Source organism: Mesoplodon mirus (assembly GCF_964341445.2).
Source record: "Mesoplodon mirus genome assembly, chromosome: 12".
Lineage (NCBI taxonomy): Eukaryota > Metazoa > Chordata > Mammalia > Artiodactyla > Ziphiidae > Mesoplodon > Mesoplodon mirus.
In genome coordinates, this window is record NC_138988.1 from 95743710 (window position 1) to 95771120 (window position 27411).

The window sequence follows — 27411 nt, forward strand, 5'->3', positions numbered from 1 at the left end:
TGCCTTGTTTTCCTCCTCTTCTCACTCTATGCTTTCTGCCTGGGTCATTAGACTTTCTTTTACAGCATTTACCATCTCTATGCTAATGAATCTCCAGCCCAGATTCCTCTTCTGAACCATAGATTTTTTTTTTTTTTTTTTTTTATGGTACACGGGCCTCCCACTGTTGTGGCCCCTCCCATTGCGGAGCACAGGCTCCGGACGCGCAGGCTCAGCAGCCATGGCTCACGGGCCCAGCCGCTCCGCGGCATGCGGGATCCTCCCAGACCGGGGCACGAACCCGTATCCCCTGCATCGGCAGGCGGACTCTCAACCACTGCGCCACCAGGGAAGCCCTGAACCATAGATTTTTATATCCAAATGCCTATTGAGAATTTCTATTTCAAAGACTCATAGTATCTCCTTCTACCGTAAACCTATCTACTCCAACCCTGTTGGTAGTTCAGTGAATACCACCACCATCCTCCCAGTTAGAAGCCAGGACCTAGAGGTCAACCGCAGCTTTCCCTCTCTCATCCCTATATCTGAGCCCTGTTTTTTCTTGTTTTTTTTTTGCAGTACGCGGGCCTCTCACTGTTGTGGCCTCTCCCGTTGCGGAGCACAGGCTCCGGACGCGCAGGCTCAGGGGCCATGGCTCACGGGCCCAGCCGCTCTGCGGCACACGGGATCCTCCCGGACCGGGGCACGAACCCGCGTCCCCCGCATCGGCAGGTGGACCCCCAACCACTGCACCACCAGGGAAGCCCAGACCTGTTGTTTTTATCTTGCAGGTATCTTTGGGATCCACTGACTCCCCCCACTGCCATTCCCCACTCTCACAGTGGCCTGGATGGATGCAAGGGCCTCTCACACTGCCCTGCTCCAGCCATAATCCCCTGTATTGGGGCCGGGGCCCAGCAGAGGGCACACTGCCAGTGCGGTCCTTGAAGAATCCCTATTTACAAAGGGTCTTGGCAGGGTTGACAGAAACCAACAAAGGATGGAGAGGCCCCCCGGGGCTAGCAGCAAGGGGAACCTTAGGTGCCTGGACCTGATGGCAGCTGTTACTACACATAACCTACAGAGAGAGTCGCAGGGGGAAAGGTCCGCCAGGCAGGGTCCGGGGCTGCAGGAGGGGAACACACACCCCCCGCCAATCTGAGGCCACAGCAGGGAGGGAGCTGGGGAACAGACACCCCCGTTTCTAACTCCTTCCACCCTCCCATCTCCTACTCCTGCTCCAGACACCTGTCTGGAGATCAGAGGGCAGAGAAACCTGCTCTTGTGGTCCAAACAATGTCAGCCTACTGGGACACAGAGCAGGATGGAGAAAGGCAGCAAGCGGGTCTGGCGGGGCAAATGGAAAATATCGAGCACACCATCTCTGATTCAGTTCCACACCGCAGCTCAAGTGACTTTCCTGTAGCACAAATCCGATTTTGTCATCCCTTCACTTAAAGGTATTCAACAGCTCCTCATGACCCCAGGATGATGTTTAAACCTCTTAACACCATCTCTGCATTGTTCCTGCCTACATCTCCAGGCACGCGCCCATCAACCCCACCGCTGCCTGCACCCCTTACCCTGATTGCTCTTCCTCTCTCTTTCCCCTGCAGCCGTTCTGAATTGATGGGTGATGCCCTCTTGGGTCTCTGTACCCCTTTCCCTGCCAACTTATTCCACTGGTCAGTTCTCTCTTTGGTTGTGGCCTCCTCCAGGCAGCCTTCCCTAAATACCCAAGATGGGGTTGGGTGTCCCTCCTGTGACTCGTCTTTCTTCTCACCCCTATGGTAGTACACCGTACTCACCCATCAAACACTATTGTTTTTGCCTATTTCAGGTCCATTTCTCCCATAGACCAGAAACATACTGAGAGCAAAGACTGACAGCCCTAGCATGTGCACAGTGCCCGGCACACAGGCACTCAACACATACTTGTTAAACCAATGATTTACAAAAATCATATGGCTTTGATATTTGGGTCTGAAGATGTTTAGTGACTTGTCCAAAGTCACGAGGCTGCTCAAGATGAAGTCCAGATTAAAGAAACTGTGAGTTCTGATTCTTGAGTGGGTGCCCATTCCACCTCCATGGGCTGCCTGCCAAGGATGCCCCAGAGCTGCCAGAAGAAGGTGCTGTTGCTTTGTTTTGCCCCGATATCTAAGCAAAGATATTTGCCCAGAAGTCTAGGCTCCACTGCATATGAACAGTGGTCCCTTCTCCCTATAGAGCATGTAAGATGTGTTCACAGTCCGCGAGTTTCCTTCTTTTGCTGGTTTCTCTGGCAACAAGGCAAGAAGAACTGATGTGGGGAAACCGCGGCAAACAGTTAGAGAAGGAAAGCCCCAAGGGCAAATGCTTTTGCTGGAAAGATGAGAGAAAGAGAGAGAGACTGAGTCACTGCAACCCAGCGTCTCCATCCCAGCCAACGAGTTAGTCCAGCATCATGCCCCACCCAGCACTAGAATACTTCTCACACCAATCCATCCTGTGGAAAAGCCCAATCCCCCCTGCAGCAGATATACATGCTCCAGATTTATTTTCTCAAAGCATACGAGGGCTGAAGTCTAGGGTGGTGAGATAGCAGGGGGGACGCTGAGAAGCACCTGTTTTTTGTGAGCAGTTATTGGATTTCTGCTCCCCTCCCCTGCCCCCCACCCCTCCTCCTTCTTCCTGTTGAATGGAGAGTGTTTAATAGAGCGATCGCAGGCCTTCATCCAAAGGAACAAAGGCTAAACAGCTAGCAAGCGTGGCTCTCGAAACACTAGTAGGATGTCAACACGGGAGCCTCGGAGAAATTCTTCTTGAAGAGTACTTTAGTCAATAACACCAGGGAAGACGGCTAGAGCAGCAGGGCTAGCTGAAGTGAAGGCACGTCTCTGTGAATGAGAACCGCAGCACGCCCTGCACTCCCCGCTCGCCAAATAGGGGGCTCCAAGCCCTTTCAAAATGCACAAAAGCCTCCCTCGGCACTCCCATTGAAAGGAAAAGGGGTCGTTATGTCCACTTTGTAAATAGAGGTGCAGAGAAGGCACCGGTGCTTTGCCCCAGTCCACAGCATGAGGAGGCAGGGAAGCCCAGACGGGGGTCTGATGCCCCCCAGCTCCCACGTGGGGAGGGTCTTCCTGGCCCAAACAGGGGGCACTGGTCACAGGGTTTAGTCCCAGGCACCCCAGTTTCCCAAGAAACTTCACAGGTGTAGGAGCCCTCAGACCGGGACAGCAGAAAGACATAGGTCCTTTTTGGTCTGAGGCATAGTAGCAAACAGATTTAAACATAAATGAGCAAACACAGCAGCAAAAGCTTGGGGCTTGGTCCGCTGAATGGGGGCCGCTTCGGATGCGCAGGGCCCTAGGAGAAAGGCTGTAAACTTAGGTTGCCCTCCTGCCTGGGGGATCTCCAAGGACTTCACAGATGGAGCCTTTTTAAAAAATAAAATTCCAAAGTACATTGTGCTTAGGGCTTGAAAACACAGAGTGTCCTTAATGGAACAAATTCCCTAATAGCCTGACGCTGCAGTAAGTACCTCGGGGAGGGATTTGGGTCTTATTTAGTGATGTCCTAATGCCTGGTGGGTCTGTGGCAGAGGAAGGGAGGGAGGGAGGGAGGGAGGGAGGAAGGGTGGAAGGAAGGAAGAGTGGAGGGAAAAGAGAGGGAGAGAGAGAGAGAGAAGGGGAGAGAAGGAGAGAGACAAAGGAAGAAGAAAGAGGAGGAGGAGGAAGAGAAGGGGAAGGAAGGGTGGGGGGGGAGGGATGGAGAAAGGAGGACCAGAGAGAAGGAGGGAGGGAGGAGGATGAAGGCCGGTGACAGGAGGACAGGAATTCAGAGAAGCAGAAGTATTCATTCCCCTCGCTGTCTCCCTGCTTCGGCAGTGAGCACGTGGTCAGAGGGGCCGCGTGGCATACCTGGACAGGGCCGGCTCCCATCCACTGCCCCCAAACTCACAGCCTCTGGCAGCACCAACCCCCTCTGGCCCTTCAGGCCGAGGACCAGCCATGGCTTCCCACGGCCATTCATCCCCAGAGCTGGCGTTCCTAGCCCCCGGCTGCAGCCCTGCTCGCGCCTCAGTAAATAGCACCCTTCCTCAAATTCTCTTCTGTTAAAGCCTTTTGAGTGGGTCTGAGTTTCCCGTGCAGGTCCTGACTGATGGGACAGTTGTCTTGAGTGGTGGCTCCTTCACCTCTAAAATGAGGATGATGATACTAAGTGGGTAAGGTTCTTCCAAGGCAACAATAAACTATGATGTCTATGGGGCACCTACTGCTTGCCTGGAGCTAGTTACAAATTTTACATGTGTGAATTCCTTTGCTCTGCCTTTGACAGCAAACGCCTTGCCCCTGGGCTTTCTGAAAGGGATGAGGGCCATGATGAACTTGCAGCCCATCGCCAGGGTCCAGGTTCCCTGAGCTACCGAGCTTCCCAACCTGGCAGCCTGGGTGGCCTTTGAAGAAGATGGGGCTTTTTGGTTTTTCTGCTTTGTTTTTTTTGCGGTACACGGGCCTCTCACTGTTGTGGCCTCTCCCGTTGCGGAGCACAGGCTCCGGACACGCAGGCTCAGTGGCCATGGCTCACGGGCCCAGCCGCTCCACAGCATGTGGGATCTTCCCGGACCGGGGCACGAACCCGTGTCCCCTGCATCGGCAGGCGGACTCTCAACCACTGCGCCACCAGGGAAGACGGAAGAAGATGTTCTTATCAGTTCACAGCTAGAGGAGAAGCAGGTACTTCATGGGTGTGATACAGACTTGGGCAACCATCTCCAGCCAGGGATAAAGCTGGCACGCGTGTGTTCTAACTTAGCAAGGAAGGCCACAAAGGCCTGCGGGACCTGGGATCTCTTCCGTGAGGTCGAATTTTGAGAATCCACACTCATCCTGCCGGGCAAGGCCTCCCTTTTGGGGTGGTACTTCACTAAGCTTCGGGCTCTGGGGTCATAATCAGCCACCTCCGCTCTCAACCGTTAAAGCATCTTAATCACTCCTCATCACTGCAGAGGGTTCATTCAGCCTCCAGAGAAAATCTGACTCCCTCTTCCCATCATGCATTCTTTCAAAGAGTACATAAGGACTTACTACGTGTCATCATGGCGGCCCCAGCTGTCTTCATGGAAACAGAAGAACAGGGGAACTTGGGACATGGTTTTCCAAGATTACAGAAGTCCTGATCACTAGCGTGTGGGCTGATTAGAAACCAGGCTGTTCTGAGCCTGGTGGTTTGTTTACTATTGGGTTAGCCAAAAAGTTCGTTCCGTTCCGAGTTTTCCATCACATCGTACGGAAAAGCCCGAACGAACTTTTTGGCCAACCCAATACTTCTGTTTAGTCATCCTGATACTTGTCTTATCAGCAATGTAGGCTCCGTGTTTGCTTTTGTCTTCCCATCACCCCGATATTTGCTATCATTTTACTCCCACCATTGCCGCTGTAACTATAATCCACCATGTTCAGTTTACAAAGGACAGTTCATCATTCATGTGGAAATGTATGACTTTTTCATCTAGCCCATTATGCAGGATTCTGTGATCCCCTGCTGTGCTTCCCGGTATTATAAACTCTGAGACTTTGCAGAAGAAAATTAACAAAAAGCAGAGAAAATTATGGGACTGTGGTCTTCTGCTTTAAAACATTTAATGTGTAGGGTTTTTCATCAGAGTTTTATGGAATGAATCTTCTATGCATGGAAACACATTTCTATTAGTTTCTGTATTCATGGCACATTAGTATTTACACTAATCTGATGAAATCAGGAATAATAGCAATAGTTTCTTTCATTTATCCAACAAATTTTATTAAGCACCTACTAAGTGCCAGTCACTGTTCTTAGTATCAGGGATAAAACAGTGAGTGAAATGAAGACCCCACTCTCTTGGTGATTATCATCTAGTAAAAGGAGGTGGAGAAGGAGCATGGATATGATGTCAGGGAAGTGACACATGTGAAGAAGGAAACATAAAGCAGGAGAAGTAGGCAGAGAAGGTCTGGGTGCTATTTTAGGTAAAGCGGTCAGGGAAGGCCTCCTAATAAAGCAAACATATTTGGAATGTGGATTTTTGAAGTCAAGAGTATCCCAGGTAGAGGAACAGTCAGTGCAAAGGCTCTAAGACAGCAGAGGCTTGGCAGGTTAGAGGAAGAGGAAGGGCGAGGAGGTCAGTGTGGTTGCAGTGGAGTGAGGGGGGAGGTGAGTGGTGGGAAATGAGGTCATAGAGGCCGTCGCAGGCTGCATCATGCAGGATCCCACAGACCACGGATAGAACTTTGGATAGGCTCAGAGTGAGTTGGGAGTCTCTTTAGAGGGTTATGTGCAGGTTCTGAGCGGAACATGATATCCTCTAAGTTCTAGAAGACCCACTCTGACTGCTGCGTGGAGAACAGATGTCAGTGTGGGCCAGGGCAGAAACAAGAGGTCAGTTGGGGCCATTGCAATAGTCCAGGCAAGGATGGGTGGATCCTCTACCAGAAGTAACATATTTGATGTTTGGCTTATATTCTCCTTGGCTTACATAACCTGGGATTTTTGTCCTCCTTGGTGAAAATAAAGTTTCCTACTCCATAGCTAACCACATGATACAGACTTCCTTAAATGGAACCTAACATTAACTAAAATTATGTTACCAATATATTCTTTTCATCCCTTTCACCCTAACTTGACGGAAGAAATACAAGATTCTTTTTTTCTTTTCTCTGCATAAAAGTCCTCCTAGCAGTTGGTCTCAAATGTTTGGGGAATGGTACAAGATGAGATGAGGAATTGAGAACTCTGTTTTATTAAATGTTCTTTTCTTCTAGGTGAATTGGGCTTAATCACTTCCAAACTGCACATTTCAGACGTTCACAAGTTAGCCTTCAAAAGAATGCTTGTGATGCTAATTTTCAGGGACTGGATCATATCCTGAATTACAGTATCTGAAAGTTTTCATCTCTATTAACAAAAGACTGCTACTGGATTTTCACCTTGAAATCGGTTTTAAAAAAATGGAGAGAGCAAAATATGGCATTGTTACACATTGTATTATTTGTTTATAATATTCAGTGCCCCTCTCCGCAGACCAGTTCCTGCAGAACCATAATTCTTCTCCTCCTGCTAATGCCGGGCTTGACCATTTGATTTCCTTTAGCCAATGAAATGTGAATGAATGTGGCCAGTGTCATCTCTGCCAGGAGCTTTCAAAGCTAATACAGGGTCTCACCACTGCTCTTTCCCTCTGCCGTGAGGTTGACGTGTCCCAGAGGGGGCTGCTCCTTTAGCCTATGTTCTGGAATAAAAACAGCACAGAGCAGAGCCCAGGTGGCCTGCAAACTGTGACTTAAGGAGAAAAAGACCTTGTTTTTGTGAAGACGCTGAGTTGGAGTTCTTTGTTACTGCAGCATATCTAAACCATAGCCGACTGCTGAAAGTATATACCTGTATTTTACCCACTTCAAATAGGTGGAGGCTTAGAGTAGGGTCTGTTTCTTTCTTACAAATCACTATAGCCTGACTTGGACTTGCATAAAGGACCTGAAGAAAACTTTACCGGCATTTTGAAGATTTCTTAAAATCTCAGGTGATCACTATGTCCTCGCCAGTTTAGTGACACTTTGGGGATTTTTCTAATCCAGAAAATCTCCGAGGTGAAATTTCATTTGTGACCTTCCTCTTCAAAATCTTAACCTGGGGCAGGAATACAGACTACTTCCCCATCCTCTTGAAAACAGTAAGCTCAGTTTTGAATAACAACCTGTTGACACAAGAAGGTGGTGAAGAGAGACGTCTGGAATGCTGTGCCTGCCAGCAGACTGAGTGACCCTAGGAGAGATGGGCTGATCTCAAGTATCCCAGCTTGCCTCCCAGATCCTGGGCTGAATATTGATGAGGACTTTCAATAGCTTATCATTTCAGAGAGTGTCCTGAAGTTACTTAGAGATCTTCCTAAAGGCGAATACACATCACATACTTTGTAATTCCCCAGCTTAAAGGTCCCCAGTGGTTTACCAATGCACTGACAATAAAAATCTAAATTCCTTCCCACAACCTGCAAGGTTTGCCATAAACTGGCCCCTGCCTGGCTCTCTCCCCCCACGGCCAGCCTTTCTCCTCCTCTGTTCTCTCTTCTCCATCTCTACTGGTCTCCTTTCAGTTTCCCAAACACATGAAAATCTTTCCTATGTTACAGACTATGCAATTGCTGTTTCTTCCTCTTAGAACTTTCCTGATCCTTCTCTTGTTTGATTTTCCAAAGCATAAAAGACCATGCCTGAAGAGTTGGGGCTCTCCTGAGGACGGGTATTCTGCACATCATGCTCTCAGCAGCTCACATGCTTATCAGCTCTCAGAATAGACAGTAAAGCAGAGAAGAGGGTCGGGGAAGCCCTCTCCACCCTTGCTCAGGTTTTCTCAAAACCTTGCCCGCAGGTTACCACCATGCCTGCTCTGAAAAGGCCTGACCAATGCCGATGCAAACCACCTCATGAATCAGAGTTGCTAGCTCCAATTAATATCACTAATACCTCTCTTTGTTTTCCACCTTTTCTGGCCCTTCCCAATTCTATTTTCCCTCATACTGCTGTCTAGTACTGTCTATATCACCAAAATGAGAGATCTGTAACCAAAAAGCAAATCTTTTTGTGGTGAGTATCTCCCTTTGTAAGATGATCGTATCTTCCTTTAAGTGGCTGGAATTACCACCAGCATAGTTTCTCTTGCATAATAGGTCTACCCTGAAGTGTAGCTATTTTAAGCCATCCGTGTGATTGTTGTCCCTCTTTGTTCCCTAACACCTACATGGATCCTATTATAAGTATCTTGGTTTCCATTATTTCTGCAGGTCCTCACTCCAAGGGGGAAAAAAAAGACGAATTATTTTATTTCTTTCATTTAATTTTCCAGACGCCTGGGGAACCGTGCTTAGAGAAATCCAAACAGAAGAAGAAAAAAGAGTGCTGCTGAAAGACGATCGGCCCCAATGCCTTTACTTGGCTTTAGAGAAAAGAAAAAGGTGCTTCAGTGGGCAGTGGTCCATTTGAAAGGACAGAAGAGAAATCTCTTTTTTTGTGTGATGGTCCCCTTTACAGCCCACAGTGCTTCTCTCTACATTTTGCAAGGGGGTATCCCATGAAGCAATATGCATATGTACTCACACATACACACATATACACACATACACACACACTCCCACGTGTATGCAAGCCAAAGAATGGAAGGGCTTCTTCTGTGAGCTGGTAATAAATCTCTATACAGCAAAATACAGTCATAATGTCTGTAAGAGACTAAGCAAATAATTCATTCCTGATTTTTATCCAAAACTTGAGATGTCTCGTAGTCTTTTCTAAACTTTTGCCATCACCGGCATTATCTCCATTTTGTGTACTCTGAACCTCCCAATTCATTGCAAACGATAGAAAAATATTACTATCACTAACAACGAAAGACAGCATTCTGACTGCTTGTCATGCTATGTGCCAGATACCAAACGATTCATGTGAATTTTGTGACTTAGCTTTTAAAATAGCCCTTTGAGTTAGATATGATTGTTGTCATTGCTGCTGTTATTATTATTATTATCATTTTCCAGATTATGAAACCAAGGCTTTGCAATTGAAATAACTTGTGCTTGAGTTTCAAACCCCAGTCATCTGACTCCAGGACCCAAGCTCTTAGATAGACACCGGTGTTGTCTCGCTATGGAAACCACGTGGCAGAACAGAAAGCAAAAGAGCAGAAAATTCACCATTTAAGCAGCAAACCATTTTACCTAATAAACCCAATCCTACCTAGCAGGCTCTCCCCTCTCACTGCAATATAAACTAGGACAAGCTCCCAAAGTTCTTGTCTCATTTCTCAGTTACACTGCAGCCACATCACGTCACATGAGCCCCTATCCATAGGAGCAATCTGTAAGTGGCTCAGCCTCATAGTGAAATCCTTTGGGTAATCCCCTAAAACTCACTGGCTGGAATCCAAGAAGGAAACTTCGAATACCAAATTCTACTCTAAATGAAAAAACATTTTAGTAAGGACCTAGAATATTTATAGTAGGTGTGAATATCCCTCTTCCCACTTACAAAAGTGATAGAAATTCTGGATGAGATATTGCCACCAAGACAGAGAATCTTCTCCCTATCGGTATCGGGAACCAAAGAAATGCCGTGATATATTGGAGGGGAACAGCGTGGAAACAGCACGTCAGGAAAGACCTCATGAAATACTCGCCTAGAAAAAGGCAGTCTCCACACACCCAAAGCCCAGGCTTGAAATCATTTATATTTGATATCCACATAGCGGAGAGCACAGAACTCAGCTCTAAATACTAGAGAAACAGAAACATGTTGCTTGGGGGGAGTGCGATGCGACAGCCAGGCCCCGGATCAACGCTAACGTGGTCAGACACCTGCGCCATCAGCCGCGAGAATCACAGCCCGCACGGGGCTGCTGGCAGCCTCCCGGAAAATGCGACAAATAGCAGGGCTGCCCACCCTGGGACATACCTGTGTACACGGAGATGCGACTCTGACTAGTACGTGTATTAATTATTTCCAAGGCCCGGCAATAACTCTTAGGGTTTCCGCAGCAGACTATCCCGGACAGCGCTCTGCAGGAAGAGGCACAGGGAGCTGTGGGAATTTTCCCACGTGTGGCCCCACGGTTCCCCCCAGCAGCCACCCCTCATTTCTTTAGCCACAGGTAAATAATGTCCTAAACAGGGCTGAAAATGGAATGATTCACTCACTCCCTTGAAGGGCTCCCCAAACATACACCCATCTCTACAGTTTTCCCAGCACACCACAATCTCGTCACTCTCACCCTATGCAGTTTTCTTCCATCTACCCTAGAGGAACACTCTGCCCCAAGAACATATATCTACACCTTCTTCTATAGCACACGTCTGCCCGTGTTTTCCTCCCTCCTGACCTCTGCAAATGCTTTCTCCAGGTCTGGAACGCTCTTAACCCCTCCCCCCATACTCACACACCAGCCGTTCTTCAGAGTCCCTCGGACCCCGCAATCTGCTTGCCTGTCTGTCCTCATCCCACTCACCCCCTCTCACTCCTGGGTTGTGGGAGGTGACTGTGATTAAAGAGAGAGAGCTTTGTTATCTTGTGGATGCTCATCTCTGAAGACTGGTGAGCCTACGTCAAATGCAAAGATGCTCAGTGGGGGACCAGTGAGTGTAAGAATCCCTGCTGTCCATCTAGATAGAGCTTGGAGCATCTCCACCTCTGGACCATTCTAGGTACTGGCAGGATGGCACAGACCCTGAGGAGAGACTGGGGGCATAAAAAAGAAATGTTGGGAGAGCAGAGAAAGTGAGGACTCATCTGAGGCTGCTCTAAGTCAACTGAAGGGTGACCAATGGGACCAAAAGTTCTAGAACCTTCTAGAACGTTGTGTGTCTGAGAGTGCCTATCAGTAAGATTATTTTCTTGTCCCTACATGGTCTTTTAGACATGGTAAGATAACTGTAGAGTTCCAGAACATGCTCAGCTGCACCAGCGTCCTTGACCCGACCTGGTTCCGTACTTTTCCAGGGCTCCCTATTGGTCCTGAACACATTCTCCCTTAAATAAAGATTTGCTGCTTGCTTGATGTGTGTACGCCTTTTCTTCTGAATGAATTTCTAAGTTCCCACAATGAATTTCTTGTATCCCGCAGCCTGGAACTTAAGCATGTGCTCAGTTTATATAATTATATAATGTCTAATAAGATGTAGTTTCGTAATTTCTTCCTCCGTTATTGTATTATGTAAAAACAGCAGGGTGGATTTTCAGCAACTCCATGGAATTTTTTTTCTGGGCAGTGGAGAGTGTAAAACAACACGAATTTATTGCTGTAGAGTTCTGGAAGTCAGAGGTCTGAAATGGTTCTTACTGGGCTAAAATCAAGGTGTTGGCACTCCTGGAATCTCTAGGGGAGAATCTGTTTCCTGGCCCTTTTCAGCTGCTGGACGCTGCCCACTTTCCTTGGCTCATGGCCCCTTTTTCCATCTTCAAAGCTAGCAGCATAGCTTCCTCAAATCCATATCCAATTCTGACTCTCACGCATACGGATCCTGGTATATGGGTCACATCTGGATAATCTGGGATCATCTCCCCATCTCAAGATCCTCAACTTAATTACAACCACAAAGTCCCTTCTGCCACATGCACAGGTCCCAGGCATTAGGACAGACATCTTGGGGTGGGGTGAGGGACTCATTTTTCTGTCTGCTGCAATGTAGGAGCTATTATTACTCCCAGACCTGAAGGGGAAGAAAAGGGAATGGTTTCCCAAACCCAGAATGAGTTATGGTGGTGGGGAGTTCTAAATGGGGACCCGGTGGTGGTAATAAATACCAGACCCAATCCCTTCCTACTTTGCAGAGTGTTTTTGAGACGGGCTCATTTAAAGTAGAAGCTACACAACATACAAACAAACTTAACTTTAGGGGTCTTGGGTGGAGAGAGAGAGAGAGGCCAGCTGAAGGAGATGACACTCTAACACTGGGTTGAGAAAGTAAGAGCCCAGACTCTGGAGCCAGACTGCCTGGGTTCAAATCCCAATGTTACCATTTACTGGCTAGGTGACTTCAGACAAATCACGCCAGCCCTCTGTGGCCACATCGGTAAAACAGGGATGATGATAAGAACATCTAGCTCACAGAGAATCTAATGAAATAGTATTTGTGGAACTCTCAGCATGGCTAAGAGTGAGGGCTATTGTTATTCTTGTTTAAGAGGTTGCAAATGGATTTCAGTGAAAAGCCTCTCCACGCTGCAGACAGGGAAAACAAAAATGGTTTCAAAGGGAAGTTACAAGGTCAAGCACTCAGAACCACAGGTCCTGATTTTCAAACAACCTGTTTCTCACAGTGGGCAACTCGATGAGGACTTCCTCCAGACCAAGCAGGATTTACATATTTAACATGCACATATGGAAAGGCCAGCTAGTGCTCAAAATATACCTGTCGAATTAAAGCAACAGCTCCGTGATGGATTTTAAATATGTTCAGAAAGTCTTTGATGCACCTCCCTTCAAGAAGTGAAGGCTAATTCTCTTCCCCTGGGGTACTGGCTGGATTTAGGGATGTTCTAATGAATAGAATAAAGCAGAAGTGATGGTGTGTAACTTTGGAGACGACATCATAAAAGGCACTGCAAGGTCCTCCCTGTTCCTTCTCTTGGGTCACTCACTCTGGGGGAAATAAATGGCCACATCGTGAGGACACTCAAGCAGTCTATGGAGAGACCCACAGAGGGAGGAACTGAGGCCTCCTGCCCACAGCCGTGTGAGAGCACCATCTTGAACGCAGATCTTCCAGCCCCAGCAAACCTTCAGATGAATACAGTCCTTGTAGTATCTTGACGGCAGCCTCAAGAGAGACTCTGAGCCAGACCACCCAGCTAAGCCATGCCCAGAATCCTGACCCTCAGAAACTAAGAGTAATGTTTGTTGTCTTAAATCCCTAAGTTTAGAGGTAATTTGTTATGCAGCAGTAAAAAACAGTAAAGCTCTTTTGTTGATAAGACATCAAACAAACAGTCTGATTCTTTCACCAGTAGCATCTTGAAACGTGTTTCAACATCATGCATATATGACTGATTATACATAGCAGGCAGTGAACCTGAGTCCTTTGGGGTTTATAAAGGTATTTTCGACATGTGCATGTGTTCTGCCCAGAGACCTGGGGGTACACCTAGGATGTTCTCTTTGTACAGTTCTCCTTCTGATACACAGACATGCCTTGGGATGGTGCTGGTGTAGTCGCCCTGTAACTACATTTGGCCAGCAGACACTCTCTCATCTTTGAAGGTCCTATCAAGGGCCTCAGAAAATCTCCCTCATTCACTTTTAAATAAATCCCTAATTTAACAAGACCTAACTGTCATTCTCTGGCAATGTCTCATATACATGGGCCCACAAACTTACCAAGGGCTGCAGTTCATTCATTCAGCATTAATTAATTACTGATAACTAGTTAATTACTAATGGACGCACCAGGCACCAATCTTTACAAAGATGAAAAGGCATGGCCTGTGCCCTCAAGAACCTTCAGGAAAATCACTATTACATAGTCATGTACAACCACTGTGGAGTAGCATTCCAAGACCCCTGGAGGAGGGTGGGGAGACCGCGTGGGCTTTCAAGAAGAGAGAATGTTTGCACAGACTCAATTCTAACTTTTGAAAAGGATTTTTGTAGCAGCTTCAGGACCACCCCCTACCCTGGCCCTGAGTGGAAAGCCAGAAGAACACAGAGCGTGGTATTTCTGATCTGCAGTATTACACAACGTCTGGTGGAGTATTCAAGTTCAACAAAAGCACCAGACAATAAAAACTGTAATCCAGGATGTCAGCATTAGCCCTGAACACCCCCTTGGTTCCTGTGAAAGGCTGAAGTCAAGTGCTCAGTGCTGGGCAGGGAGGAGGCACAGACATCTTCTCCTCGACAAGCTTTGTTCCAGGTCAGTCTGAAAGGTACACCAGGCTGCCTCAGCTCAGAGGCTGGCGGAACCCACATAACACGTGGAATTATGTATCAGTAAGAGACTTCCAGAGTGTTTATTCACTTCCCAGATTCATTTATCAGGTATGGGATTGAGAGGATTTCCCCACAGGATATGTAGAGATTAGTGTGCAGCGAAAATGCTTTTTCAACAAATGCGTCTACTAATCGGGTCCTGGTTTTCGCATTCTAGCAGAACGGTGCTTGCTGCCCTTTGCTGGCATTTCTGGCAAAAACAAACATCCACGCGGACAAACAAAGCAAGCCGAAGTGTGGACATCTCTCTATCACACTGAAGAGCGGCTGTCACTTTTTCAAAGCCCACGGGCATGTTTTAATATTATGTTAGATCCGTACATTTAAGATGAAACGACTTTAGGTCTCCCCGAGCCTACGACACCTGAATGAGAAGGGAAAATACCTTCCCCCCACTGCTTTGTCTACCTGGAGTCATCATTAGATGATTTCCAGAAGCTTCTCAAGCCCTTGCTGGGTCAAAGGAATGTGTTCATTAAGAATCCGCCCCATTGGAGCTTAAAATTGCAGCTGAAGGTTCACGGGTCTCTTGAAGGGCAAGTGGAGAGCATGGCCGAGGCCGCTCCAGCGGGCTTCTTATATAAGCCTCTCTCGCTGCCTCTACAGTGAGGCCAAAGCAACCAGATGAACAGCGAAAAAATCACCCCCTCATCTGCTCTGTTCTTTGCCAAACATCTGGTGTTACATAATAAGCCACTGGGGTCGTTTTCCTTGCTTTCCTTTGCTCGCTTTTTAAAAATAGGCCTAACAATTAAATCTGGTTTCTAAACTCTAAATTTCATATATTTTCCATAAGCTCTTTGAGTGGACTGGTCTTGATTATTCTTTTCCATTAAAAACCCGTACAGTAATGCTCTGAGCGGAAACCTCTAAAATAAAGCTGAGAACCAAGAAGGGAACCTCTGATCCTTCCTCGGTGTCTTCAGAGGTCCGTTCCTCAAGGGCAAGCAGCTCAGGACAGTAAGGAAGATAACAACGTGCCAATGGCCGTAGCCGCCAATGACCTCTGCTCTGAGGAACACTTGCTTCTGCACAGTGGCTCAGTTTTCCACAACGGGGAATGAAACCTACACCTCAAGGAATTTCTTTTTTGTTTAGTTCCTTACAATTTTTCAAAGCATCTTGAGACAGGACAACGGGCTAGAACGAGCTCTCAGGTCACAGCTGACCATAAGGTCGCCAAGTCCTTGGTCAAACACAAGGTGTGGCCATGAGGTAGGAGTATCCTGGTTTTCTTTCTCTCCCTCCCCTCCCCGCCTCCTCATAGAACCGGGTCCAGGCCTGAGGCCAGCCTCCTTTAATTTTCCAGGAACTGGTGTGTCTTTTCCCTTCCCTGGCTATTCTCTTTTCTACCTCTTGGTTACTCTCCCAGCTCACCGACTGCCATCCACTTACCCCTAAAGAAACGAGCATGCGAGAAAATACAGTGAAACACCGTGTATTGGGCACTGTGGCAGGAACATTTCTTTAAGGAACATATTATCCCCTTATTGTGGAGAAACTGAGGCTCAAGAAGATTAAGTAACTTGCCTGTCAAGTAGCTGAGCTGGAATTTGAATTCAGGTCTGTGGATAGAAGTGGCCATGTAAAGTCATGGTTAAGAGCTTGGCTTTTGAAGTCAGCAGAGCTGGGTGCAAATTTGAACTTTGCCACTTAACTGTGTCACTTTTGGCAAATCATTAAATTTCTCTAAGCCTCACTTTCCTTATCTGTAAAATGGAGATAATGATAAAAGTGTCTCCACAGGGTTTTGTGATAATGAGAAAATGAAGGTAAAGTACTTGGTAGAGTGACTGGCATGCTGGAAGTTTTCAATAATTATAAGCTATCATTATTAGTATCCACTAGATTTGCTATATACCACTCCAGTGCACAACTTCCACAAGAACACTCGGCCTTTTGCTATTAGGCTTTAAACAAAATACCTTAGTTCGTCTACATGTAGTTGCAAGTAACAAAAACCCAATGAAGAGTTACATAAACCATAGGGATTTTTACTCTTTGCTCAACAAGAAGTGTGAAAGTAGATGGTCCTAAGGTAGGCTTGGTGACTGAATGATACCATCGGGGAATCAGGCTCATCATGGCTGCCACAGCTCCAGACATCACATCTTCATGTGATAGAATGGAAAGGAAAAGGACAAAAACAACGTTCTCCTCATATTCCTCTCTTATCAGGAAGGAAAACCATTTTCAGTTGCTTCCAGCAGACTTTACATTATATATCCTTGATCAAAGGTAATCATATGTCTGCATATGTCTGGCAAAGGAGAATGGGATTGCCATGGCTGCGTACAAACTTTTTCTGTAAAGGGTCAGATAGTAAATAATTTAGTCTTTGCAAACTATATGGTCTCTGCCACAAGTAGTCAATTCTGCTGTTGAAGCATGAAAGCATCTGTAGACAGGAGGTAGACAAATGAGTGTCTGTGTTCCAATAAAATTTTATCAAAAGAGTCAGCAGCTGGATTTGGCCAAGTCCTCCCTCGGACCAATCATGATTCATTGGTGGGTGTCACTTGAGTACGTGGCCGCCCAGATTAAAGTTGGCTTCCATTAGCAAGGAAAAAAGGAGAATGGGTGTTAGGCAAGTTATGCCTCGGGGATAGTGGTCCTGTAAGACTCTGGGGAACAGGACAAATCTGAAGATGTGAGGGGCAGGGCTGGAACTGTCAGGAAGCTGGAGGTTACACTGACGCAGAGATGGGCAGGTGCACACTTTCAGGCCCCCCCCCCCGCCGCCGCCGTTGTCTACACCAGTGGTTCACACTGTTTTGGAAGAGCCCTAGGATTCCTCAGAGGTGCCTGGGGCGTGTGCACAAGGGACCACAGTGAGGCAGCCAACTGCAGGCCCCTGCCTCCACAACTCTGGCCAGAGACCTCTTACTTTTATCTGTTCTACATACAGGCACACCTCAGAGATATTGCGGGTTCAGCTCCAAACCACTGCAATAAAGCGAATCTTGCAATAAAACAAGTCACAGGAATTTTTTGGTTTTCCAGCGCATATAAAAGTTATGTTTATACTACTGTAGTCTATTAAGTGTGCAAAAGCATTATTCCTAAAAACGCAGCATATGTACCTTAATTTTAAATTACCTTATTGCTAAAAAATACTAACCATCATCTGAGCCTTCAGCGAGGTGTAATCTTTGCAAGAGCAGTGGCAAAGATCACGGATCACAGATCACCATGACAAATATAATCATGACAAAAACGTTTGAAATACTGCAAAAATGACCAAGCTATGACACAGAGACATGGAGTGAACAAACGCTGTTGGAAAAATGGCACTGATAGCCTTGCTTGTAGGATTGCCACATACCTTCAATTTGTAAACAACACAACACCTGAGAAGGGTAGTGAAGTGTAGAGTGGGGAAAAAAGAGTTATGCCTGTGTTGCACTTCTGTTTGTGGGGCATTTATAGGAAGCAGCAGAAGAAAATCTCTAATAAAAAAGTTAAAAACCACTGGCCCAAAAGATAAAGACCTATCTACCCGTACGACATCCCTTTCTAATTATATCTCCCACGATTTTATTCAATAAACTCTGCCCCCAGGAGATGGAGGCAAGTATTTCTCAAGTTTTTCCACCCTTGTCCCTTTCCTTCAACTTTGCACCCCAGCTCATGTGCAGACCAGGACTCCCCTCTTAATTCTACTCAAATAGAAAGTTTCCCCAACATACAAGGCTCCTTGTCAGCCTAACATACTCATTTTGCATGTAACACACTTGGTGTGAAAGGGAATATAAAGAAGTAAAAGATACAGAAAGAATATAAATGAAAGTTGAGGATAAGGTGATGAGCATGATCAGAATATATGTATTTAGAAAAACAATGTGTACTTCCAAATGAGTTTTACCCTGCCTGCAACCTTGGGAGTACATGCTCTCCAATAAGGCGGCCAGGACTCACCTCCTGGGGGAATTTTCTCTTTTGGAATTACATTGAGATCCAGTTTTCAAGCCACAGAAGAAAACCAGACTCTTTCAGTTAGAGTGTATCCTATTTCCTTTTACCAAAAGTAGTTTCTCTTACCTTGATCGCTGGCTTTTTCACTGGACTCCAAATGACTTCTGGATGGTTTCAAACATCATATTCGCCTTCAAAAACAGCTGGTCAGGATTGAAGGTATGAACAGACGTGCCTCGGATTCTGAAGGCGATTCCTCAGAAGATGCCTCCCTCTTTCCTTAGGGTGATGGCATCTCCGCAGCCATGGCCGGACTCCTGAAAACATGACAGAGCAGGAAGGCCTCTTCAGCTGGCCCAACCAAGGAGGGTTCTCAGACTGTAACAGGTACAGGTGGGCCTTGAATTCGGGTGAGGTTTGATTAAGAACACGAATAAAGATTCAGAGATGGAGAAGCACTTTAATTCTACACCTAAACTCTGCAATCTCCATTCAAACCCTGGCTTTGCCATTTCCTAGCTGTGGACCTTGCACTATTTACTTAACCTCTCCGGATCTCAACCTCCTCATCTATGAAATGGGAATAATAAGACTACCTCTCAAGGCTGTTGTTGAGCATTAAATGAGTTAATACAGGTAAAACACTAAATACGATGTAAATGTGTGCTGTTGTCAGTATTATGAGTCCCCGATATTAAAAAGTTTAGTCCAATCAACATAAAAAACCTGACCCTTTCATTTAAATCAGCAGACTAGAGGCACTGTGGGAAATTCCCTGGAGGGCAGCTTAGGGGGCCCAAGGGAAGGGCTTGACTACCAGGGAATGGAATGTGGGCTTGGTGGTGTAGACAATGGGAAGCCTAGGAGTGTTTCTCTCTCCTTCTCCGTCGTAGGAAAGTGCCCCAAGCCACCATCTTGCCCTCACATCCTCTGATCTTTCTCTTTCCCGGAGTCGGGTGGCCCCAGAGGACCCTCCGAACATTTTGTTTAAAATCGAAAAGGAGGGCTTCCCTGGTGGCGCAGTGGTTGAGAGTCCGCCTGCCGATGCAGGGGACACGGGTTCGTGCCCCGGTCCGGGAGGATCCCACATGCCGCGGAGCGGCTGGGCCCGTGAGCCATGGCCGCTGAGCCTGCGCGTCTGGAGCCTGTGCTCCGCAACGGGAGAGGCCACGACAGTGAGAGGCCCGCGTGCCAGAAAAAAAAAAAAAAAATCGAAAAGGAGTCGCATGCACGTGCTTGTGTGTTTGTGTGTCTGCGTGTAGTGGGGTTGGGCTGCGGTGGGGGACGTGACACCAGCCGCGAGCCAAGGAGAAAAGTGAAGGCAGAGAAAAAAAATCTCAGTGAGCAGAGAGAAAAGTCGGCCCTCCAACCCTCACACACTAAATGAGGACGCCGGGCGTGCAGCTGGGTCAAACAAGGTCGGAGGAGCTTTGCTCTCTGTGCGCCTGGAATTAAGGGCATCCCAGGACAGCTGCGGGGCGGGAGGTTTCCCGGGTCCTCCTCCACAGAACGGGGTAGGATCCCAGGACTCGGGTGCAGGGAAGGATCCTCCGAAACGGTGGTGGTATAGGTCTTTTACCCCCAAAAAGGAGGCTGCAGATTGCTTCTCTGGAGGGGGAGGCTCTCAAGAAGAGAGACAGAATAATTGTCAATAGGTTTGTGGTAATATGTCTCTTTCAGAATCAATTCCCGGTAGAAGGGCTCTAACACAAAACAGAAAACAACAAAAAAACAGTGCTGAAAACATCAATATACCTGCTTCAATTACAGGCCCCGAATCCTGATTCTCTGAGTCGAGGACAAAGAGAGACGCCATCGAGGAATGTAACTCTCCCAGAGGAACCCCGAAGTCGAAGGGGCGCGGCCAGCAGGCCTGGGAGCGCCCCAGGCCCGGGTGGGTCTATGTTCATTAAAACTTTTGCAGGAGAGATGCGCGGGGTCCGGCCTCCCCGCGCCGCGCGGAACCCGGCCAGGACACCAGCAGCGCGGCACTGCCACCTTGTGGGCGCCGGCCGCCCGGGCGCCGGGCGCCGGGCGCCGGGCACCGAGCGCAGAACGCAGGCTGCAGTCGGCGGGGCGGGCGGGCGACGGCTGGGAGCCCCGCGCGTCCGGCGCCCGCAAGAACGCGCCGCGGAGGCGGAGCCGCGGGAGCCCGCGGGGGCGGGGCCGGGGGCGGGGCGCGCCGGCGCCGGTCACGTGGGTTAGCAACAGGCAGCAGCCAATGGGAGCACGAGTCAGGTGGTGTGTGCGTTCGCCGCCGCCGGAGAAGCCAGGCGGGTGTGGAGGCTTCCGTGCGCCCGGGGCTGAGTTGGGCCGGGAAAAGGCTTCCTAAAAGGGTGCGCCTCTCGGGCGGGGAGCCCCTGGCGGTGGAGGGGCGGGCGAGAGACTGAAAATAGCAGAGAGCTTTAAAATAGGACTTGACCACTCGTAGGACCCAAAGCAGTGACCCTGGAGGGCGGTGGGCGGAGGTGGGGTGGGAAGCAGAGGAAGAGCAGCAGAAACCCCGCCCCGAGCCTGGGTCCGGGTGCACCCCGTGCATCAGCCACTTGTCGTGCCAAAGCCTTGGGGCTGAAATTGCCACTTGGATCCACATAAGGGGATTAAAACAAAGAGAATAATGAGGTTCCTGGCAGTGCCCTGTCCCTATTGGCAACTTCGCCCTGCCTGTAACAGGTAGGGAAGACACGCACGGTCTTGAAGCCCTCACGGAACCCAAGACTTAGCCCCAAGAGACCGAAGCAGAAGAAAGTCGGGAATGGGGTCAAAAGAAAATGTCAGCTTAGTAGTTGGTTTTAATTATTGTAAATGGAAAAGCCACATCCAAAAGTACATCTAATGACTTTTACCATAATCCCACCATGTCGACAAACCAGCCCACCCCTAAACGCAGAGAAGACCATAACACAAAATGTCAGAGGTGTATTCCAGAGCATGGGCGAACCCAGGACCAACAGAGACAAGCATGGTTTCCATCAGATTCTCGCTCTTCTGGTTTCATGGTCAAGCACACACTTGATCTCAATAACAGGGCATTTCTCTTTCTCTGTGTGTGTGTCTCTCTCTCATTGCCTCATAATGTTCTCCTGGAAGCTCTTTTACTTCATTTTTGTTGTTTGGGAGTTCACCTCGTGTTTTCTTCCCCCGAAATGAATACAGGGCGTAGATGGCCTCAGAAGGGCATCTAATCCATTGCCTTGCCGCAAGGCACTTTGAAAGACTATAAACTGTGATACTGTTGTAAAGTGTTATTGTAGAGACAAAAATATCTCAAAACCTGCAGGATCTGGCCATTCCTATTCTCAAAGTAACTTAAGGAAAGATGTTGTACAGTACCCTTTAATAACCTACTACCAATGCTAACCACTTTGGGTAAGATATAATAAGAACTTTCTGATCCCAGGTTTTGTTTCTATTTAAGCTCATTCAGGGTCAGGCTACCCCAGAGGGCAGTCGAACATCTGCCCAGCAGCTTATGGGCAGGATGTGCACTTCCCTCTGTCAGGAACAGAGATCAGTGGTGCCAGCTGCCACTGGGAACCTGGCCTGGTGGCCAGGCCCTGTGGGGATTTGCCAGGGCAGCTCTGAGAAGGAGATCCACTCTGAGTCATATGTTCTTCTTTTAGTCCAACGCTGCCAGCTGAGTTCATTGATTCACTCAATGAACAGGCCTTGTGCATTACTGTGTGTGGAAATAAATCGACTGTACTTGATGGTTATATTTATGCAAATTTGATACAGTATTTGGCTTTTTAATGTATCATACTCTCAAGTCCTTGGCCAGGAAAGGGTTTTGAAGATGTCAAGAAGATTCAACGAATATTTATTGAGCTCTAAGTGCCAGGCCTTCATTTAGGTACTGGGGATACAGTATTGCAGCAAGGAACTTGCATAAAGGAATAGACTCATGAGGAAAGGAAGTAAGGATGGATGCACCCGTTTCCATGGTCCAGGAGTCAGTCCCCTCCCCCACACTAGCTGACTGTTGTTCCCTCTTATTCTGCTCCCTCAAACTCTGTTTCAGCCCCACATTCTTTGGGGGGGGGGACTTCTTTCTTTTCTTTTCTTTTTTTTCTTTTTTTTTTTTTTTTTTGTGGTACACGGGCCTCTCACTGCTGTGGTCTCTCCCGTTGCGGAGAACAGGCCCCGGACGCGCAGGCTCAGTGGCCATGGCTCATGGGCCCAGCCGCTCCGCGGCACGTGGGATCTTCCTGGACCAGGGCACGAACCCACGTCCCCTGCATCGGCAGGCGGACTCAACCACAGCGCCACCAGGGAAGCCCTGGGGGGACTTCTTGAATCATGGAGTAATTAGGTCACCCACGTGTTCAGTATTATTAAACAATGTGACACGATAGGAAACGTCATGGGCTGGGAGTAAAAAAAATCTCTACCTGGCTCCAGCCCTGGTTCTGTCACTTGATGACATCCCTATGTCTCTACAAATCTCTTAAGCTTTGAATCTTGGTTCCCACATCCCTAGAATGGGATGATTCTTGCTTTGCAACTCCACAGGGTCAAGATTCGAGGCCTCGGTTTTCTCATCTGTAAATTGAGGGGTTTGAAGTAGATTTAAAGTTTGCATAATTTCTTTAGAAGTGGATTCCCCTTTTGAGATAAAATCTAACCTAAAACCCCAACATATAAAACTGATGAAGACAGGCTTGCTCTAGTGGCCCTAAGGGAGAAGGCTCAGAGTCTTGCATACACTCTTCCCCTATCCTTAGAAGGCCCTTGAGGGACCTGTGTGGGACCCTAGGGTTCCACTGAGCACAGTGTGAAACCTGCTGTGTTAGATGATTATGTTTAAAGTACCTTCCAGTCCTAAAATTCTACAAATCAGAGCGTTCCAATATCGTGTGTTTCTATGATAAGGTTTAACCCCCGTTTTCTTCCTTCAGTAATTAATATGTTGTGGGAGATAGGCACCAACTTTACTAAAACCAAAATACATTTCATTACTCTCTCCCTATCTGTGAAGCCAATCTTTCCGTCACAAAACGAAATTAGATTTTGATGAAACATAGTATCCTGTAATGAGAAGAACCCCAGACTGGGAGTAAGAACATGTGTGTGCTAATCCTGGCCTTGCCTTTAACTAGCTCCCCACCCTTGGTCAAGTCAAGGAAACTTACTAACCCAGCCAAATCAATAAAATTAAGAAGCTGGGTGACTTAGTAATCATAGGATTGCTCCTGATCATTTCCGGACTCCATGCCCTAATGAGTTTCTCTAAATTCAATAACGTTCACATTGCACCCTGCCTACAGGCCAAGTCTCTCCATCACACTCTCCTCGGTATATAGACTCACCCAATTTGGAGAGGAAGGGGAGGCGGGTGGGAAAGAAGACAAATTAGGTTGTAAATGACACCATCAGGACATCGAGCTAGAAATATCCACTGAACCACTGCTGTGTTCGCCCAGGTGGCTGGAGCTCACAACGTGCCTCGACCTCAACTCAGCAAGCGGGATCCACGTCTCCATTCATAAGGGTCCTGCTAGGCACTGGATGCAGTATGGGTGTTCATGAGGGCAAACCAGAAAATCCCAGGGTTTGGGGAATGTTTCAAGAAAACAGTCTGGGTTTAGTATCCAGGACCTGGGGTTGGACCGAGAGGAAGGACCCCACAAGAGGCAAGCAGTCTGATTCATTGCCTCCAAGCATGCACGTCCTGGGAAAAGGCAACAGGCCCTGCCTGGGAAGCCCGGGAACCTCAGGGGTGGACACAAGAACAACAGCTCTGGTCATGGCTGTGACTTGGTTATAAGTTAACTTTTTGGGTCACCGAGTGTCTGGAAACAGACTATAAAAAGAAGAAAGCGTGGCCCAAGCAGCTTTGTGTTGGAAATGGCTGTGACCAGTTGCTTCTAGAAGGGAGGTGTATTGACTGCAATAAAACTTGATGGGCTCAGCACTGGTCTGTTAAGGCTGGAATCAGAAGTAAACTTTGGACCTGAGTAATTGGTATGAAGCTGTGCCTAAAAGAGGAAGCAGAGGGGATTTTTGTCCCAAGCGGTAAACAATATGATACTCAACTGATGCACATGATCTGCCTTCTTTGTGACCTCTAATCCCATGATCCTGTCTACAGGCAGCTCTTTTAGGTTAATCTCACAGTCCACACAAATTGGTACAGTTTGACTTTCACTGTAATGGCTTTAAAAAAAAAACAAAAGAAACAAACAAACAAAAAAACTCCTTGTTGGTCTTGGAACAGCAAAACATTTAAGGTAAAAATAAATAAAAACATCAGCCTCGGAGACGTGCTCTACTTAACTGTCTGTTCTGGAGAAAACAGTACGTTGCATTTCATTTTAACTTATCTCCAAGCACCCAACTTTAGCCTCCTCCAGCTGGTCAACAATTATTTATTAAGCACAGAATTTCAAGTCATCTGGTGTCAGAGAGCAGACCATCCACAGTTGTAAGCAATGAATAAAACAAGATTCTGCTGGAAATATTTCAAAAAACACACATCATTTTTTTCACTTGATCTTTTTTTCAAAGTTTGGGGGAGGCGTATTACAAATTTGACTCAAAGTACAATGTAGGAAAGCGCTGAACTGAGTTTCACAGGCCAAAGAGCTCATGTTAACTCTCACTATCTCTAGCTGTGCGGCAATCAGAACATATCTCTGAGCCCCGGTTTGTTTATCCAAAAGATGAGGGAGGTTGAACTGGGTCATATTCCATATCACAGAGCTCAGCTATCATCATCGTTAATGTTTCCTGAGACAAGCACTTTGCCTTCTTTATCAGATATTCCTTGTAACAACCCTATGATGTATGTGTTATTATTTTCCCCATTTTTCAGATAAGGAAACTGGGCTGAGAGAGGTTTTGAAACTTGTCCAAGGTCACACTATGAGTAAGTGACAAATCCGGCATTTGAACCTACTTTTCTCCCAGATGCCAAGTTGCATCAGCTGTTTCACATTACTGAACTGCCTTAGAGTTCACCCAGGAAAGAGGGCACCTAATGTTTAATTTATGTCAGAATTTCACCTTGACTTCCTCAGGGCTGCCAAGAGAGATCACCTCTACATGGGTTACCGCTCTCTCATCTTTAGAGAAGCACCCATAAGTGGTTGCTGGGGCAGAAGAGGGTGGAAACATCACCTGGGGAGCCGAAGGTGCTGGGGGGACAGCACACCCAGCCCTCTAAGGATTGAAGAGGGGGGTAAACTTTTGTCTAGTGAGCGTGCCCCAGCATTCAGAATCCATGAGGCCACAACTGCCCAGAAATGACCAAGGCAGGAGCGACAAGGGGAGCCCAGTGATGCCTGACCAAGACCTTCCTGTCACTTCCCCTCACACACCCCCTTAGGCAAAGCCTGGCATCTAAATCTCCTGGTGGCTGTGCAACCAACATGATGCCATGTATATAGCCAAGTACAGCTAAGAAATAGCAGCAGAACCCTCCTTCTCAGGAAGCTGGGGTGTCCAGAATGGGGGACGGGGCTGCCCAATTTGGTTTCTGGTTCCCGCACCCCTGGGGTCACTGCTCCCGCATGGACACCCTGCAAAACATCTACATGCTCCATCAGACGACAAATAGGGCCCCACCTGCCTTGTGACCAAAGACTTAGATTCCCTGGAATAAAACAATCCCATTGCGTCTCCACAGACCTTGGGGAATGTTTGGGTTTCCATGATGTTGAAAATGAAAAATAGCAATGTATACAAGGAGGGGCAGTCATGATCCAGAGGTGGATGAGGCATAGTCCCTGCTCTTAAAAACTCACTGTCTAGTGGGGTCCACCAGGGCTCCTTTCCCCTTAGGACCTCTTGGGTTAATCCAGTTATCCTAAGACCAGAAAAATATCATGCATAAAAGATAAGCATATTTTTTTAAGTACACAAATTATTAACATGTATTTAATGGATTAAGTAGAAAATAATCAGTTGAGAAATGTCAACCTCAAGAAACTGCACATTTTGTCTTGAAATACTGGGGCTGTCAGAAACAATAAAAAATAATCTCATTCATTATCAAGAAAGAGGAAGCAGCTATGCATATTCTCAAGAATAACAGTGGAAGAGCTAATTCTCCCTTACTTGTTTATATTAGATTAATCTTGATCTGTATTGAGGATGTAAATTACACTTCCTCCAATAAATTCAATTTTGCAGACAAAGATGTACTTCTTTTCCAATCTATTTTTAGTTGCTTGAAAACTGCCCCACATTTTGCTGACCACATATGAATTAGATGAGCCCCCTACCAGCTCCCTGAGGTGATCATTTCCATTTGGGGAATCCCCCTTGAGGAATGAGGGAATATTCCAGCGGAAAGAACTCTGATTTCGATGTTAGGAGACCGAGAATTGATTCTAGCTCTGCCCCTAACTAGATGTGAACTTACAGACAAATTACTTCACCTCTCTAGTTCCGTGTACAGTGAGGAAGTAAAATTAGGTGATATCTTTCTAAGATTCCTTCCAGCTCTAAAATTATGTCTTTGCTCAATTCTCACGAACAAAAGCAGGGAGTTTCTTCTGCGTGAGAACATTGGATAGACCGGGAAGAAAGGTAACGGGGGCTCTGGGGACTGGAGGCTGAGCCAGGGACCCTGGAAGCAAGCACATAAAAAAGAGCCCGCGGCAAAGGCTGCTGCCTAATTCCCTGGAAATTCCCTGGGTGGATTCCTGGAGCACACATTGAAGATCGGTGCAGTGGGATTCTATGAGATGTGACATTGAGTGGACCTATTTATTGTCCTCTGAATCAGGAATATTTTCATGAAGAAAACGGACAGTTAAAAAAAAATGCAGCAAAAGTGAGGAGTTTAATAAGGAACGATACCTCCGTGAGAAGAGACCCATCCTCCATTCCAGTGGCAATAGAGGCTACTTACAGGGCTCTTATGCCTCCCTTTGTTGTGACAGGAGCTCTGGGTCAAGAGGTGCACCCACAAGAAAGCCAAACCCCTAGGAAATGCCCACGCTGAGGTATAAGAGAGCAGTAGCAGCGAAGCAACCACAACCAAAAGGGCTGACCTGAGAAAATATTCATTATTTCAAA

General features: G+C 47.2%; 1 long non-coding RNA gene across 2 annotated transcripts in view; it reads right to left on the reverse strand.

Annotated features, from left to right (window-relative positions):
• The window catches only part of LOC309813909, a 148584-nt gene extending 128286 nt beyond the window's left edge, over positions 1 to 20298 (reverse strand). For both annotated transcript variants that reach the window (XR_014295557.1, XR_014295558.1), the window contains exons 1-2: positions 20143 to 20298; positions 18514 to 18704 (exon numbers count right to left, since the gene is read on the reverse strand). This is a non-coding gene — a long non-coding RNA (uncharacterized lncRNA). The remainder of the gene's footprint in view (positions 1 to 18513; positions 18705 to 20142) is intronic.
• Between the last annotated feature and the right edge of the window lie 7113 nt (positions 20299 to 27411).